The sequence below is a fragment of the Spea bombifrons genome, chromosome 1 (genome assembly GCF_027358695.1).
Source record: "Spea bombifrons isolate aSpeBom1 chromosome 1, aSpeBom1.2.pri, whole genome shotgun sequence".
NCBI lineage: Eukaryota > Metazoa > Chordata > Amphibia > Anura > Pelobatidae > Spea > Spea bombifrons.
Window position 1 is genome coordinate 60,680,788 of NC_071087.1, and position 18,439 is coordinate 60,699,226.

Genomic DNA, 18,439 nt, shown 5'->3' on the forward strand with positions numbered 1-18,439 from the left:
TCTTTTCTTTTTTCAGATCCCAACCTCCAACATATAGTAGATGGCGCTGGTTCATACCGTAGACAACGTCCGCTGCAGCTGGAAGGAGGTGTGGCTAGCAGCGGGGGTTGTCTGCGTCCGTCGCATAGACCTTCCCCGACTGTCAGAGATCAGAGCTCCCCGCATCCGACAGCCGGGGAAAGTATACGCGATGGATGCATACAAACTATTTGCATGTTTTATGCTAACATTTTAGTGACTTATTGACTAACACCTTCATCTCTGTACAGCGCTGCTTTATAAATAAAGTATAATAATAATAATAACACTGATAAGACATCTACTAGTCCATAATGTTGCGCCTTCTAGCCATTTATCCAGCTGTCCGAGGGTGGATTTAAATGTCACTACAGTATACATATATGTGAACGTATAATAAGTGAAAAAAGCATCGGGTTGTTACAGAACAGAAATATGGCAGATAGAAGCCACATGTGAATTTGTAAAACAAACTTTGTGAAAAAGCCTATGTTATCTGATTTAAAAAATATATATATCCTTTTTTTATATACTATTAAAGGTAACCACTAAAAGTGATGCAGTCCTAATATTTTGCTGTAAATATCAAAACAATAAATTCCAGATGAGGTGTTCCCAAAATCAAGACAAGTAGATGAATTTGGCTTCTTTCTAATTATATATATAATTCGCCCTGAAACATAAAGATGTTATTTGGATAGACATCCCAAATGAAAAAGGGAACGTTGCTGTAGGACAAAGACAGAATATCTGTGGACTTCACTAACCAGGGATGGGCAAGGAGGAGAAGCAGCTCAGTAGGGGTTGATGAATAGCCTGCAGATCCTGCTCAAGCTTCATAACAAATTCTTCTCTGGCTTCTGTATCCTCTTCAAGCCACAAGTTGTAATGCATCAAACCATAAGAGTTCTGTCTGAATTTAATATTACTCTTCTCCAACTCCAAGTTCCTACTGGTCAGTTCTTTCAGCTCTGTTTCACAAGCTGCATGAAAGGTGGGAATGGACACATTAGTGGAAAAACATCTTATAAGATATATGTCTTATGCATAACCTATAATGATAAAAAGGTATATCTGGTGCTACAATTTTCTCTTCCATCCCTCTGCATCTATCCTGATATTCTATACCATCATGATTTTCATATTATATTAAATACATCACTGCGTCATTTGGATTTTAAGTAGAGTTAGTGGGGAGTAGAAGATAAATAAAATCACACAAAAAGTACTCCTCTGCTACATACATATATAAATTACATTTCATCCTTTCCTTATTAACCTTCCAGATAAACTGATCTGTTCTACATTATAGTTTGTACACTGATCTTTGCTGCATCAAGTTTTTACCTGTTTTGGGGGGATTTGATTTCGGCTTAGTGGGGGGGAATATATTTTGTTTCAGCTATACATCTTGTGTGCTTAACAACTGTTTTCTATACAATCGGTACATATAATTAATGCTTATGTCACTAGGAAATTAAGTATGTTTTGCTAATCATTGAATACCATTGTCATCAAATTAGGTTAGATTAGATAAATATTACTTTGGAAGAGGTTGGTGGCTGCTGGGTGAATAGACTTGCCAAGTTGCAATCGTTTTTGGTTTTACCAAAAAAGTTTTGTTCAAAATCTTATAAGGTAATTTTCCAGTTTACAAACCTTTATATTCATTCAAAAACTCTTTGGTAAAAATGGGTACACCACATGTGAGGAATCCATCAGTCTCAGGATCTTTGCTCTAAAAAACAGAAAAATAATATTGTATTTCTAAATCTAAGACAACAACCAGTAACCAGATGATGAAAGACCACAAAAGCTGAATTAAGCCACATGGAATTTATATATAGTGGAGCAGAGTCTGCAGACCTTTTTTGATCTTTTTAGGTGGGATCTTTTCTGTGCACATCTTGTATGCTTCAGACTGTTGGTACTCCCTGAGCTCCATCATGTACTGCTGCTTGTCCTTCTCTGCCTCATCAAGATATTTCTATAAAACAGAGCATGTTAACTCCAACTGTTAGACCTCATATGGAAAAAGTATAATCATTAGTACTCAAGCATAAATTTATCCGGCTCTTTTTCATTCGACAGCTCTCCTTAGCAACATTATTATAACCGATATGAAGAAAAAATAGGAATAGCATTCTTCTTGTTGACGCCAATGACTTTGTAACTGAATAGATTTGGGTTGCTTGTCCCTAGCCAAGCTAGATAACAAGCTAGATAGTTAGCAGATACTACATGCTTGTCTACTCAATTTGCATGCTGTCATTAAAAGTGTGGTGTCAATCATTAAGCAGACATTGAATATAAACTCACTCACCCATCTGATAGGGGTCTGTATGTCTTGTTAATGACACCGGTGTAATAAATAAATAGTAAAATGCCTAATAAGCATACAACCAAAAAACCTAATTGCTAAAAATAATACTAATGGAAACGGAAACAATAGAACTAAAAAGGACAAATACATTTAGCATAATAGTTTGTTTCTGAAAACCAAACCTGCTTCTCTGGTGCTGGCAAACTGCTCCACTCAGCTCCCAGCATCTTTGTGATTTCTGAAAATGGCAAGTCTGGGTGCTGACTTCTGATCCATTTTCTGCGTTCATTCGAATATCTAACATACCCCGTGACTGGGGGTTTGGGTCCACTGGAAACGGTCTTTTTTCTCTTCTTTCCTGTTGTGCACTCCTTCTTCTTACCAGGCTACAAAAAAAGTTAGTTTGATATATGGTTTTATTTTCCACAACAAAACATTGCAGCCGTCCAGTTAGTTTGACTGTTTAAGAGTTTTTCACCCTTGGGTGTCAACAAGAGCAGCAGGCATTTTGTTTTTTTTATGACATCACACATTTTAAGGTATTATTTTTATTAGACTGATCTTTGTAACAAAAGACGCATTTCTAATAAAAAAAAAGATTTTTTCGATCTGTAAAAACCAATATCCACTACATAACATACTGCCTCTTCATAATCTATATTGGTTGGGATATTAACCTGTAGTGTGCCAGGGGTTCATACAACACATTGTTAACTAATCTGACATGCGCAGCATGAACACCACTTATGGATGGGACAAAATGTAAATATAAAAAAATTATGATATTTAACTGCAACTTTTTCCCAGCTTTCTCTTCTCCACTGGTTTGCAGCATGTTCTCTCTCTTCTCGTGTTTAATGGCTACAAGAAAATTTCCACCATGTGCTTAGTTACAGGATTTCTGAAGTAAAAGTATAAATCATAACAGCTGAACTATCCCTGTACAGATGCAGATGGGTATTAAAAATCCCAAATATTATAAGAGTAATATGGGAAGCAATAAATAAAAGTTTCCTTATGTGGCAATATATAATAAGAGAATTCCTGCCCTCACAAAACTCCTGTCAGAGGTCTGGCTGTCTGCACCATTATCCTTCGAGTTAAGCTTCCGTTATTATGATTTCATGGTTATATAGCACAAAGATTTCAGCCAGCGCTGCTTATATTATATACATTAAAAGGGCATGACAAAACTAGAATATACAGACTAATACAAACTGAAACGTTAGATAAAGGAGGCCCTGATTGCAAGTTTACAATCTGAGGGAGAATACATCATTAACAGTAATGCCATGTGTAATGCCATGATGTGCCATGCATGTCATTGGTTGTTAACTGATTGTTTTTACATGACGTGCTTGGCACGTCAGTGGCCGTTAAGGGGTTAAAAGAGATTGGTGGCTGCTAGTTAAATAGACTTACAAGGTTGAAAATGTTTTTAGTTTTACAAAAAAAGTTATGTTAAAGGTAATTTTCCAGTTCACAAACCTTTATTTTCATTGAACAACTCTTTGGTAAAAATGGGTACATCACATGTGGGGAATCCATCAGTCTCAGGATCTTTGCTCTAAAAAACAGAAAAAATAATATTGTATTTCTAGATCCAGGACAACAACCAGTAACCAGGTGATGAAAGATCACAAAAGCATATACTACTGTAGTTTTGTATGTGTATTTTTTTGTACTTCCTGTGATCTCTTTGGTGACTGTATTACACGCTGCCAGTCGCGCTGCGTCGGGACTTCCTTTTCCCTTCCCCTTACCTCTCATGGTGTACCGTACTTCCCCTCTACCCTCTCCCCCACCTCCTGTTATACTTGTGAAAACCCAATAAAAATATATTACCAAAAAAAAAAAAAAAAAAAGATCACAAAAGCCGAAGTAAGCCACATGGAATGCTGTTTCCCAAACACCAAAAAAACCCCAGAAATACTAATACAATAAAATACTATAACTTGCATGCAAGCTACTTAAGGCACAGATAAACCATGCCGTATTTACTTCGGGACTGTGTGACAGGAGGAAAACAAAGTTGGATAAGATAAAAAGTAAGAGGCATGCATGGAGTTACTACTTTACTCACTGTGGATGGTTGCTCGTCCAACAAGGTGGTAACAATGGTGGGCACGTTGCCTTCCTCTAAATAAAGAACAAATCACAATAAAAACTACTGATTAAAGTCAAGGATATAATAAATATTTTACTGAATACTTCTAATTGTTAAGACATATTTACAGTGGGATGTAGATGCCCAAAAATACATATTAGATGACAACAGGACACATATCGGTAGGTATATATATATATATATATATATATATATATATATATATATATATATATATATATACCGTATTTGCTCGATTATAAGACGACCCTGATTATAAGACGACCCCCCAAAATCTGAATATTAACTTAGGAAAAAAAGAAAAAGCCTGAATATAAGACGACCCTAAAGGAAAAAAGTTTTACCAGTAAATGTTAATTCATGTAAACTATTTTTTTTAATAAAAGCTATGATTGAGAAAAATATTTTTTTTTTGTTTTTATTTCTTGTATTTTCCAACCTGTCCCCCAGTTACGCACATCTGCCCCCAGGCTTGCCACACCAATATGGCACTGTGGCCCATGATATGCCTTTTAACCCTCTATATGCCACTGTGCCCCATGGTATGCCTTTTGACCCCCTATGTGCCACTCTGCCTCCAGAAATGCCTTATACCCCTATATCCCATTCTGGCATTTAGGGGGTTAAAATGCATATTATGGGGCAGAGTGGCATATAGGGAGGTATAAGGCATTCCAGGAGGCAGAGTGGCATTAAGGGAGTTAAAAGGCATTATATAGAGCACTCTGCCTCCAGAAATGCCTTATACCCCTATATGCCACTCTGGCCTTTAGGGGGTTAAAAGGCATATTATGGGGCAGAGTGGCATATAGGGAGGGATAAGGCATTTCAGGAGGCAGAGTGCACTATTAAATGCCCCCTTAACGCCACTCTGCCTCCTGAAATGCCTTATACCTCCCTATATGCCACTCTGCCCCATAATATGCCTTTTAACCCCCTAAGTGCCAGAGTGGCATATAGGGGTGTAAGGCATTCCAGAAATGCCCTACACACACACACACACACACACACACACACACTTACTTACTTACTTACCGGTTCTTCCAATTTCCTGCTGTATTGCCGGGGCAGCGGGTTGACGTCTCATTCCGCGGCAGCCGGAAGGAGGTGGAGTTGGCAGCGGGGGTTTGTATGCGTCCGTCGCAAATACCTTCCCCGGCTGTCAGAGATCAGGAACTCTTGAACGCTGATCTCTGACAGTCGGGGAAGGTATTTGCGACGGACGCATACAAACCCCCGCTGCCAACTTCACCTCCGGAAGCACCGGTAAGTGTGTGTGTGGGGGGGGGCGACGACAGGAGGATCCAGGTCCCCTGCAGCGGTGCGGGGGATCTGGATCTTAGTCTCCTAATCAGACCTCTATTTGAGGTCTGATTAGAAGACGACCCCGATTATAAGACGAGGGGTATTTTTCAGAGCATTTGCTCTGAAAAAAACCTCGTCTTATAATCGAGCAAATACGGTATATGTAGTGGAGCAGAGTCTGCAGACCTTTTTTGATCTTTTTAGGTGGGATCTTTTCTGTGCACATCTTGTATGCTTCAGACTGTTGGTACTCCCTGAGCTCCATCATGTACTGCTGCTTGTCCTTCTCTGCCTCATCAAGATATTTCTATAAAACAGAGCATGTTAACTCCAACTGTTAGACCTCATATGGAAAAAGTATAATCATTAGTACTCAGGCATAAATATATCTGGCTCTTTTAACTTGTGCATTTTCATTTGACAGCTCTCCTTAGCAACATTATTATAACCGATATGAAGAAAAAATAGGAATAGCATTCTTCTTGTTGACGCCAATGACTTTGTAACTGAATAGATTTGGGTTGCTTGCTCCTAGCCAAGCTAGATAACATAGTTAACAGATACTACATGCCTGTCTACTCAACTTGCATGCTGTCATTAAAAGTGTGGTGTCAATCATTAAGTAGACCAGGGGCCGAATTACCTTCTTTCTGTGTCCTCAAACCGATTCAGAATAGTTTAGAAAGGGCCCCTCCCGACTGGACAATTGCATAATTGTGTGTGTGAGCATGGTTGTGCAATTGTGTGTGAGCATGGATGAGTAAATGTGCGTATGTGTGAGCATGGATGTGTAATTGTGTGTGTGTGAACATGGATGCGTACGTGGGATGTAATGGAGTGTGTGTTAGAATGAATGTAACCATATGTGTTGGTATGAGTGTGTGTAATTTGTGTAAGGGTGTTTACATATGTGTGCCAGAGTGTATGTTGGAAAAGGAAAGGGGCGAGGAAGGCACGGGCAAGTTGTTTGGGGGCAGTGACGGCACAGACTAGCTGTTGGGGAGCCCCTTGGCAATTTTCACATCAGGGACCTGTGGCTTCTAGTTATGCCACCTGGAAGTAGACATGGAATATAAACTCACTCACCCATCTGATAAGGGTCTGTATGTCTTGTTGATGACACCGGTGTAATAAATAGATAAATAGTAAAACCCATAATAAGCATACAACCAAAAAACCTAATTGCTAAAAATAATATTCATGGGAATGGAAACAATAGGACTAAAAAGGACAAATACATTTAGCATAATAGTTTGTTTCTGAAAACCAAACCTGCTTCTCTGGTGCTGGCAAACTGCTCCACTCAGCTCCCAGCATCTTTGTGATTTCTGAAAATGGCAAGTCTGGGTGCTGACGTCTGATCCGTTCTCTGCGTTCATTCGAATATCTAACATACCCCGTGACTGGGGCTTTGGGTCCATTGGAAACGGTGCTTTTTCTCTTCTTCTTTTTTGTAGCCTGGTAAGAAGAAGGGTGCACAAAAGGAAAGTCGGCTTTATATATGGTTTTATTTTCCAAAAAACAAAACATTGCAGCCATCCAGTTGCATTTTAGAAAGGCTACTTTAAAATGTGTACGTTTTTAAATGAACGACTTAGAGTTTTTCACCCTTGGGTGTCAGCAAGAGTAGAAGACATTTTGGTTATCGTGATATCATACATTTTAAGGTATTATTAGACTGATCTTTGTAACAAAAGATGCATTTCTAATAAAAAAGAAGATTTTATGACCTGTAAAAACAATACCCACTACATAACAGATGCTTATTTTGCCTCTTCATAATCTATATTGGTTGGGATATTAACCTATAGTGTGCCAGGGGTTCATTCAACGCATTGTAAACTAATCTGACAAGCGCAGCATGAACACCATATCTGCACTTATGGATGGGACAAAATGTAAATATAAAAAATCATGATCTTTACCTCCAACTTTTTCCCAGCTTTCTCTACTCCACTGGTCTGTGCCATGTTCTCTCTCTTCTCTTGTTTAATGTCTACAAGAAAATTTCCACCATGTGCTTAGTTACAGGATTTCTGAAGTAAAAGTATAAATCATAACAGCTGGAACTGTCCCTGTACAGATGCAGATGGGTATTAAAAATCTGGAATATATATGACATTAAAGCGTCATTAAAGGAAATTAATCCTTACGGCAATTGCATTTAATGGAAGGGTTAAATATTCTACTAACGACAAGCTTGCCAGAAACATTAAATATAAAATGCGGTGTGTTGTTTTAAGTGAAATAACTGCCGGTCCCCCTTGACAAACTCCTACAGACACTTACAGATCTCCCTTCAAGGTGCGATTTCACTCTGATGTCTCAGGCGCCACCATCCGGGAAACTTCCGAAGGGATTCCGCGTCAGGAGAACTCGGATAACAGGTCCTCACCTCAAAAAACGTAAGATCCGAAGCAATCTCACAATAAGCGCTAAGGTCGCAGGCTTACCGTCGCCGTTCAGGTAAACCAACGGTTTCAGCTCTGCGCGAGGTGACGACCTGTGGGGCTCCAGGGGGCGCCGCCGCGCGGTCCGACGCCGCCGCGGGGTACGCTGCCGCCAGTAGCGTACCTAGCGGGGGGGGGACGGTCCGCACCGGGTGCCGCTCATCAGGGGGGCACCCGGCACCCCTCCAGAGACGGACAGCAATGTCCGCCGCTGGAGGAGCAGGCTCGCAAGGGAGCGGTGTCGGAGGTCTTTAACAGACCTCCGGCTCCCTTGAGGGATTTTAAGCCGGTTCAAGGATCTCCCTTGAACCCGGCTTAAAATCCCTCAAGGGAGCCGGAGGTCTGTTAAAGACCTCCGATACCGCTCCCTTGTGATCCGCGCGGCAACAGCTGCTGTGCGCCGGGGTTTGTTGTCAGATCCCGGCGCACAACACTGAAGCCGCGCCCACCGCTGTCGGTGCCCTCTGACCCGGAAGAAGAACTGAAGAAGAGGAGCGAAGAGAAGGAAGAGGAGCTGTAAGGAGAAAAGAGGAAAGGTAGGAAAACATTCAGTGAGAGTGGATTGGTATATATGTGTGTGGATTAGTATATATGTGTGGATTGGTATATATGTGTGGATTAGAATTTATGTGTGGATTGGTATATGTGTGGATTGGTATATGTGTGAATTGGTATATGTGTGAATTGGTATATGTGTGGATTGGTATGTGTGTGGAATGGTATGTGTGTGGAATGGTATGTGTGTGGATTGGTAAGTGTGGATTAGTATATATATATGTGTGGATTGGTATATATATGTGTGGATTGGTGTATACGTGTGGATTGGTGTATACGTGTGGATTGGTGTATGCGTGTGGATTGGTGTATGCGTGTGGATTGGTGTATGCGTGTGGATTGGTGTATACGTGTGGATTGGTAAGTGTGTGAGAGTGATGGGTGTTATGCTGTACCATTTCCAATGTCTTTTTCTTGCTCTAAAAGTACATCATAACTCCCATCACTCTATACTGTTCCATACAGTGGCAGAGCTGGGAGGCAGAGGCCTTGCACCCCCACCGCAGGACTCCTGAAAGGTAAGTGAACTTTAAAGAGGGAAAGGGTAGATAGTTAGGAGGGGGTAGATAGGGAGAAGGGAGCGAGACAGGGGAAAGGGGGTAGATAGGGAGAAGGGAGTGAGAAGGGGTAGATAGGGCAGAAGGGAGTGAGAAGGGGTAGATAGGGCAATCATACTCCTATCATGCCAAGTCTGTGAGCACATCCTGGAATCTGGGTATGCCTGGGCATGATAGGAATGTGATTGCTGTTAATCATATATATATATATATATATATATATATATATATATATAATATTGTTATTTAATTGTTTTGTCCTATTTTGGTGTCTTACTTACTTTAAATAAAAGTGTTAGATTTTTTTATGGAGTGGGGGGGTCATATTCGGTTTTGGCCAGGTAAATGCTGCACGTTACAGTCCAGAATTCGTTTCGGTGCATCCCTACTACTAAGCCAGACAATGAAGTGGTAGGCCTACACCACATCAATGTTTGGCGTAGTATATAGTGACTGGGGTTTTGTTACAAGTTTTGTTACAAGTTTTTATTCCTTTCTTTTTTTGGGATGGGGGGGCCCCAGAGGAGTAGTCCGCACAGGGCGCCAGAACACCTAAGGCCGGCTCTGGTGACGACAACCCTATGACGGTATATTGCACTTTTGCCGTCCAATCAGTTTACTCCAATCGAAACGACAAAATGGCGGGCTCACCTCTCTATTATAGGGAAGATTATTATGTCAAAATCATCCCTTAACTTAGTGTTGTATTTTAAAACACTCATGAAGCAATGTAGGTTCCCATCATGTCTCTCTCTATATATATTTTACCCCAAGTTACAGAATGCAATCATCACACAGCCCCAGGGGCAACTTTCCCATACAACAGAAAATATGAAACGTATTTTTATTAACATTTTTGTTATTATTATTAGTATTATCAGTATTATTTTTATTATGTGGCTGTGTTTTGCTTGTCTCTTGTAGCCATTTTCAAGGTAAGTTGATTCTAATTCTAATAGTCTCTGTCTGGAGACAGCCCCCATCAATTTCCTGGATATATAAATACATTTCTAAATACATAGAAATTATACTGTGCATTTTTAACCCCTTAAGGACCAAGGTTTTTTTTCTTACCGTGTTTGTGCTAAATGACCAGAGCATTATTTGTGTTTTTCTTTATTCAACTGTGATTCCCCACTAACTCATTTAGTGCACCCACACACATTATATATTCTTATTTTCAGCACAACTATTACTTTCTTTTGAAATATTAATTATATATCTGTTAGTATGAAAAATATCTAAAAATGTGGGGAAAATTAGGAGAAAAAAAATTTTTGGTTTCACTTATAAAGACTATGTATAACCAGTGCAAATGGAAAAAACCTCAAACAATGTATTTAGATATTTGTCCTGTTTGTGGAAACACCTCATATGCCTGTTTTTTTCATTTATTTTGGCACTTACAGGGTTAAATAAGAATAATACACATTGCTGTTTCTAAAGAAGATTTTTAAAAAATATGGTATGCAGGGAGTTGCGCCACAATAGCAGCCAGAAAAAGAAAAACTGCTAAACAAAAGTATATATATTTTTAAAGTTGACATCCCAAAGTATTTTACTAGTATTCACTAGTATTTTTAAGTATTTTTAACACCAATCTGTCTTAAATGTTGCAGTAAAAATTCATTTTTTTCATTTTTAACAAACGGTATTTCAGTAATTTTCCTTGGGTACGTGAAATTACTGAAACAACTTGTGATTTGTATTCAGAAACACCCCCCCCCCCGAGTACATGAATACCCCATATACATGGGTAGGGCATGTCTTTTATTCACAGCGGGCTCAAAATTGGCACATGCACAGTTTTCAAACATGGAGTTTTGACAGATTAGTTCGCTTGGTCCAGGTCTCACCTGAGACACAGTAAAGATCCCATAATTAATTTTAACCCCTAAAACTATATATTTTCAAAAACTAGACAGCTCTGGAAATCTGATTATTTGATATGGCCTACTATCCGGTGAGCGTGCTTCTCTTTTGGACTTTTATATTTGGGCTGAAGTTATTTGCACCCTATTGTGTTTATTTGGGACATCTTTAATGCCTGCCACTTCAATTTACCTCCATCAAGCCCTATATTTTGGAAAACTAGACGACCCAGAGTATTTTGAATACTGGTACTTTTACACTTTCCTTGCACTAATTCTACTGCCTACCTTTGTCAAAGTTTGTGGTAGTAATATTTTTTGTGTTTTTTTCCACAGAAATTGTACTTCAGGTATAAAGTTACAGCTCCTGGCATATGTCACTTCAAAACTACACCCTAATATGTGTTCACCAACATCTTCTGAGGACAGTGATACCACCCATGCAAAAATGCTACATTTGAGACATGCGCAATTCAGTTTTTCAACTTACGATTTTGACATCTGGTCCTTCTGCCCCATGTTCTATTTGGGGCATCTTTGTATCTGGACAATTCAATTTTACATTCACCTGCCTTCTCAGGAGGGTGTGGAGAGACCCTCTTAGGAACGTGTTGTTTTTTATGGGTGTCACCATCTTGGGAGAGGCAAAATCTCTTGCAATGGTGTTTGTGACTGCTCTGTGGAGCGTTCCCAGTGCGTCCGGGGGTGGGTTTTCATTGTCGCTGAATGTCTCGTTGTCGAGGCATTCCAGCAACACCGTTTAAGCTTAGGAGGTGCTAAGGTTTGGATCAGCGTGTGTGTGTGTGGGCAGGCATGTGTAAAGACATTGTTTGTGTATGTATATGGGCAGTGTATATGCATGTAAATGACAGGTGTGTGTATATGGCAATGCATATGTGTGTGTGTATGGGCAGTAGCGTGTAAGGGCAGTGGAAATAAAATCACCTCTGTAAAAATATAGTGTGAGAGGCACAATTTTCCATTCTTTCCTCGGGCGTAAAAGGGGATAGCTATGTCAAAATGCTTCCAAATGTCAATCAATTGCTTCATATTTTTACATGACATAAGTTTTTAACTTCCTTATCCTAGAAGTCTCATCGATTTTGGTTTCCCACATTGCAAATGTTTTTTTGCAATTTGCAATGTTTTCGGGGAGCTTAATGTGACTTTACTTGCAGAAATGAATTTAAATATTAACCAATTTACTCCAAACTCTACACAATGCAAGAGCCCATATATCCAGACATATACTAAAAATGTCAGGGCTTTTGGTAAAGCATACTAAAAGTTATTCACATTTAACTATTTTTAAAAATGTAAATGTAAAAATGTAAAGATCTTAACCCTTTCAGTCCCTGGATTTTTTTACCCTATCTGGGTTTAATTAAGATTCTCCTCTATGTTGATGTACCCACACAAATTATACATCCTTTTTATTTGAAACCATAGAAACCTGCAAAAAAATAATTATTGTGAGTTCAAGTATGTAAAAAAACATATAAAAAACTAAAAAATATATATTTTTTGTTAAAAAAACGCATTATTGAGGGGAAGAATTCCGTCAAATATGTAAACAGACAGTGTCAGCATATACAAACTTGATATCATTTGCAATTTCTTCTACACAAAATCCATCTTGCATGTATACCATTGGGGAAATCTCCTTATTTCCAAAGCCTGCATGATTATTCCTCCTATTATCTCATCTTATTAACCCCGTGATGACAATTGATGTGCATGTGGCACGTTAAATGGCTGTAGAAAGTGATAGCTTTCTTCACCCAAACGGTATTGCTGTAATGCCTTGATGTTGAGGCATTCAGCAACACCGAGATCAGCAGAAGCGGCCCCGTGTGGCCCCTCCTCCAGACGTCAGCGTCCATCATATACTGTATGGTGACGGATGCCTGATTTAAAAAAAAAATGGTTTTGAAATATTAAAACGCTACTTGTAATTATTGCCCTTTAGCTTGCAGAAACAAGCAAAAACACTTAGGACAAATAGTAGAATTTATTTAGCAGTTTTTTGATTCACTTTTATAGGTGAGTGTGACGGAACCCTCCATCACTGGGGCCTCTGGAGAGGCCTGAGAGCCAGCCCCCTCCCTACCGACTATGGGCCGAGGCCTTGTAGAGACTTCTGTGTGTGGATACAGGGGGTCAGTTTCTACTGATTTTCCCCAGGTACGGGTTTTACTACTCAGAGTCTCAAAACTGTAATGTCAGCTGGACATCCTGTTGCAGGAAGAAGGCTCATTGTCTTTGCATTGGGAGCATTGTTGATTTTATAGGTGTGAAGTGTTTCCACTGTTATTGTGTGAGTTAGCCCTTGTCTTAAGACCCCTTGTAGGTATGACTAGGTGTCACTGCTGCATACCTAATTATCAATTAAACAATCCTGTGAGCTCCTGTTATTTCTGTGTACTAGCCATTGTCTGTCTCAAGCCAATTATATGTCTATCATCATTCCATGTCTACGTCCCCAACTAATGTAATTATTTATGTCTCATGTCATACTGTCCTTCCCCCGGATATTGTGTTGCAGGATTTGATCTAATTCCTTCCTTCCTGACATGGTAATTTGCCCCTTTTCTTACTTGTATATATATAGCTCTGTATTTGGTTAAAATAAAGGAGTCCTGTTTTCACCTCAACATGAGTGTTGCCTGATGCTTGGGATGGGCTGCAATAATCCTTTATTGACGTTTTCAGGACAATAGCCACGCTGTGTAGCTAAGCTTCGGATGGCCACAGTGCCAACGCAGCTCTGATACAGCGTCATCCCCCCTTCTATCTACAATGCTGGTTTTGCCTGGCACTGAAGGGGTTAATTGTTGGTGTCCCAGCAGGAGGAAGCAACGTTTGGCAGGAGTACCCAGTCGGCATACAGGGTGTCCTGTCACAGTGAGTAAAAGATTTTTCAAGTCAGAAAAAGTCCTTTTTTTCTCAATTTGTCACCATTTTTTATACTTTTTTTTATAGTAAATTATATGATACTATCAAAATAATGACATGATAAAGGAAAGCCCTTCTTGTCTTAAAAAACAATATATTACTTGTGCGGGTTCAGTAAATGAGAAAAAAGAAAATTACAACAAAACACGGGCACTGCAGAAATGTTAAACAGCCATTGTCACGAAGGATACAAAAAATAAAGTCAGCCATTGTCACAAAGGGGTTAAGTTTAATTATTGTTGTTGATTGGGCAGTTTTTGTGAGGAGATGGAAGAGCACTAAAAAGCGAAAAAAATGCACTAACTGACAAACATAAAAGTACCTGTTAGACGTGCAAATGGGCCAAAAAACGATTCAAATTTTTTGGTTCATTTTTGGCACATTCATTTTTGGGCAACAAATTTAGTTTCTGCCCATTCAGAGGCATTTTTAATTCAAAAACAAAATTTGTTACCTAGTACCCTCATCCACTCTCATTCTCTCCCATTCTCTCACACTCTCATTCTCATTCACTTTCTCTCATGCTCTCTAAATGTTTCCCTACCTTCTCTGCCGACCACTTCTGCTTCTGCTGACCGCTTTCGCTTCTGCATGTTTTTCTGCATCTTCTTCATCTTCTATCTTGAATACCTAATCTGGCATCTTCCTTCTTCTTCCCCATCTCGGCAGACATAACCAGGCAACTTCCACCCAAATAGCAGCGCTGTGGTGGAAGAATCGGGGAAGAAGACGTCACCAAAAGCACCAACTATGGGCAACATGGTGACACTTGCGGTGACATCCTCTCTCGATTCTATAATCGGGGGAGAGGACGGTACTGCAAGCGCTGCCTTATTGCCCTCAGGAAAAGTGTTCTTATGTTTGCCATGTCATAGTGGAACCAGTCTACATGAATTGTGTGTGTATGAATGAAAATATCAGTGAATTAATGTGTGGATGAATTGCTTGAATGATTTTTGAAAATGCATTAATGAATATGTGTAAATGATTTGTGTGAATGATTTAGAGAACTAATCATTATATGAATGATTGAGTAATTGACTGTATAAGTGTTTGTGTGTATCATAGATGTATAAGTGATTTGGGAAAAGGCAAAGATGCCACAAGCAGGGTGTTTGAGCCTTGAGGACCTAGATAGCACGGGCAGGGTGTTTATGGGACAAGGATGGCACAGTGTGGGCTGTTTAGGGACAAAGATATCCTACACTGGGGTGTTTGGGGGCTAAGATGGCTCATGCTGGTCTGTTTGGGGACAAATATGGCTCACACTGGGCTGTTTGGGAACAAAGTTGACTCATGCTGGGACAAGTCCTATGTGTGTAATTTGGATGCTGTGGGCAGTGTGGACTGTGATCTATGCCTGTAATTTAGGGGGTATTTACTAGGGCTGCAACTAACAATTATTTTTATAATTGATTAGTTGGCCGATAATTTTTTTGATTAATCGATGAATCAGATAAAAAAACAATATGGACATTTTTCATTTATTTAAAATAATGGAATGAACAAACTGGGTGTTAAAAACAAACATCACAATAAAAAATTTAAAATTTACATTACGTGTCATTAACCTTTTTATCTCTATCGCAATGGCATTTCCCTGATTCCCTTCTTATTTTTCTGACATAATAATAAAAGCTATATTTTAAAGTTACAAGATCGCATTTCTTGTTTTTATTTCCTTTTATTTGCCAACCTGACCCCGAGCTATGCACATCTGACCCCAGGCTTGCCACTCTGCCCCCCAGATATGCCTTATACTTCCTATATGCCACTCTGCCTCTCTGATATGCCACTCTGCCCCAATATGTCTAATAGCCCCTGATATGCCTTATACCCCCTATATACCACTGTGCCCCCGATATGCCTTATACCCTCTATATGCCAATGTGCCCCCTGATATGCCTTATACCTGCTATTTGTCACTGTGCCCCCCTGATATGCCTTATACCCCCTAGATATGTCTTATGCCCCCTGATATGCCTTATACCCCCTATATGCCACTGTTCCCCCTGATATGCCTTATATCCCCCTATATGCCACTCCTCCCCCAGATATGCTTATACCTCCCTATATGCTTTATGCCTCCCTATATGCCACTCTGCCCCCCTAATATGCCTTATACCGATATGCCTTATATCCCTATATGCCAATGTGCCTCCCTGATATGCCACTCCGCCACCCAGATATGCCTGATACCTTCCTATTTGCCACTCTGCCCCCTGATATGCTATACTTCCCCTAGATATTCCTTATAGATATGCCTTATGCCCACCTGATATGCCTTATGCCCCCCTCCCATACTCACTGGGGTCTAGTGGGTGCAGCCGATGAACCTCTGCTGCTGGCCAGCACTTTCGCTAGAGCTTCTATGTCTGAGCACCGGAAAGTCATGTGACGCTGGGGACAGTGAGGGTGAGGTGGCCACGATGGGGTCCTGCTTGGTGCTCTTGTGTAGCAGATTTAGTTGTTTACAAGATAGAAATTATCAGAAAAGACTAAAGTATCCTAATATATACCGTATTGGCTCGGATATAGGCCGCCCCCGTATATAGGCCGCACCCTAAAAGTTTGGTGCTTTTTTAAAGAAAAAGTTTTTTTCTTTAAAAAAAGCACCAAAAAACATGCTGTGCCGCCCCCGAGATATGCTGCCACTCTGTCCCCCCCCGAGATATGCTGCCACTTTGTCCTCCCTCCCCCGAGATACGCTGCCACTCTGTCCTCCCCCCCGAGATACGCTGTCACTCTGTCCTCCCCCCCGAGATATGCTGCCACTCTGTCCTCCCTCCCCCGAGATACGCTGCCACTCTGTCCTCCCCCCCGAGATACGCTGTCACTCTGTCCTCCCCCCCGAGATATGCTGCCACTCTGTCCTCCCCCCCCCGAGATACGCTGCCACTCTGTCCTCCCCCCCCGAGATACGCTGCCACTCTGTCCTCCCCCCCGAGATACGCTGCCACTCTGTCCTCCCCCCCCCGAGATACGCTGCCACTCTGTCCTCCCCCCCGAGATACACTGCCACTCTGTCCTCCCCCCCCCGAGATACGCTGCCACTCTGTCCCCCCCCTGACTTACCAGAGCAGACTCCCGGGTGTCTTGCGGAGCCGGAGGGGGACATCTATGCAAATCGCATATACAACTCCCGGTGCCGGCACTCAGCGGAAGTGCCGGAACCGGAAGTTGTATACGCGTATTGCATAGATGTCTTCCGCCAGTCCCGCAAGACACCCGGGAGTCTTCTCTGGTAAGTCGGGGGGGGGGGGGGTCGGTGTAAAATGTATCGTGCGGACGCTTAGACAACCTAATAGGCTTAGGGGCAATGTAAGTGTCACGTTAACCTCTTTTGTTTCCCTGTCTTGCTGTGGTCCATTTCTGGATTTCCGTATGTTCTGTCCTGAACCTCTGATTCCTGGATTCTTGTTCTGCTCATTGCTTCAGCTCGGTTTCCTTTATAAGGTGTGCCCCACCTGTTATATTTGTCTCAGTCTGCAGTCTAAAGGTATGTCCTTCTCTATTCCGTTTCAGCTTTGGTTACTCTGCAGGCGGGGTTGAGCGTTAGGACCCACCGTATATTGGAGTACTTTGGCATAGTGGTGGGCTAAGCATTCTATGGCCATATGATGGGAAGGAATCTCCAATTATTATCACATACTCCTAGGCTAGTCCTTTATTTATGTGTGCTTTGTCTGTTATGCTCATTGCTCTGTCCCCCTTGCTTGCTATGATTCCCTTATATACTCTGCTTAGCTTCCATTCTCCAAGCCTGCAGCATCCTGCACATGATTCTAGTGCTATGTCTCATGCCTGATCCAGGGTGCCTGCAGGACATCTCCAAGTTCTGGTTAACATCAGCTGCTATGTCAGGGTGCTGGTATGTGGCTGCACAACCCTAGATGCCCACCCGGGAGAGTGCAGTCGCTCTGCACCACGCCCTGTCCTACTCCGCTACTGCGCAATAACTCCTGAACTCCATCTTTGGGCGCTCTGGGCCATTACAGTCGCCTGTATGGACCCAGTTCCTGACAGAATGTTTGAGTGTGGGGCACTGTTGGATTTCTGGGCAGACTCCTTACCTGCTTGCCCAGTCCCTTCTTTAAAGAGGCACCCGGTGACCGGAAAACACTGTCTGGCCTGCCGGAACCAGACTCCTATGGACTAGCCGGCTATAGGGGCTCTACAAGCCAGGAAACACTCGATGCGCCTGAGCAGGACCTAGCCGCAAATTAATGGAACTGTGCGGCAGCTAGGAACCGCGGCGATGCCCACCGACAATTGGA

General features: G+C 41.3%; 1 pseudogene; it reads right to left on the bottom strand.

Annotated features, from left to right (window-relative positions):
* Window positions 1-780: 780 nt before the first annotated feature.
* Window positions 781-3,430, bottom strand: LOC128491046 (SWI/SNF-related matrix-associated actin-dependent regulator of chromatin subfamily E member 1-related-like; annotated as a pseudogene).
* Between the last annotated feature and the right edge of the window lie 15,009 nt (window positions 3,431-18,439).